Genomic DNA, 538 nt, shown 5'->3' on the forward strand with positions numbered 1-538 from the left:
AAAAGCAATCTCATACGGAAGTAAAAATCCCCCAGACGCTTACGGTTAGTAATGGAATCAGTGACGAAGGAATGTTCTGTGCAAGATAAACTTTAAAAAATCTCTATATAAAATATACATCGCTTTGATAACATAGATAAGAAACGGGAAGCGATTATAAGCTCTTGGCAAAGTATGGCAAACACCCTCGCGAGAATCACCGTGCTGAAGGAGACCAAAATTTCTCTTTTGTTTACGTCGACTTTAAGCAAATGAGAAAAAAAAATCACTTTCACTCATTCCTTATTGTGAACTGACTTACAACCCGTCTGGAGATATTCAGTCGATATCTGGGGATTGTTCATACTCAGTATAGTAATGTGTGATCATATATACATATTTTTTCTATCTAGAACAAGAAAAAACATTTGCCAGATCACCACGCCATGTGTTTTTTTTTTATACATCGTTAGGAAGTGAGATAAGATTAGAGAGTAGTTCTCCTTTGTGCTAAAATATCAGTAAAATATAATTATATTATTTAAATTCCCCCGAAAAT

General features: G+C 34.2%; 1 protein-coding gene across 1 annotated transcript in view; it reads left to right on the top strand.

The window, feature by feature from the left end:
- LOC119592943 (protein trapped in endoderm-1-like) overlaps positions 1-538 on the top strand; it is a 24,501-nt gene that overhangs the window by 689 nt on the left and 23,274 nt on the right. The gene's annotated exons all lie outside the window — the stretch shown is intronic.

The sequence above is a fragment of the Penaeus monodon genome, chromosome 31, assembly GCF_015228065.2.
Source record: "Penaeus monodon isolate SGIC_2016 chromosome 31, NSTDA_Pmon_1, whole genome shotgun sequence".
In the NCBI taxonomy this organism is placed as follows: domain Eukaryota; kingdom Metazoa; phylum Arthropoda; class Malacostraca; order Decapoda; family Penaeidae; genus Penaeus; species Penaeus monodon.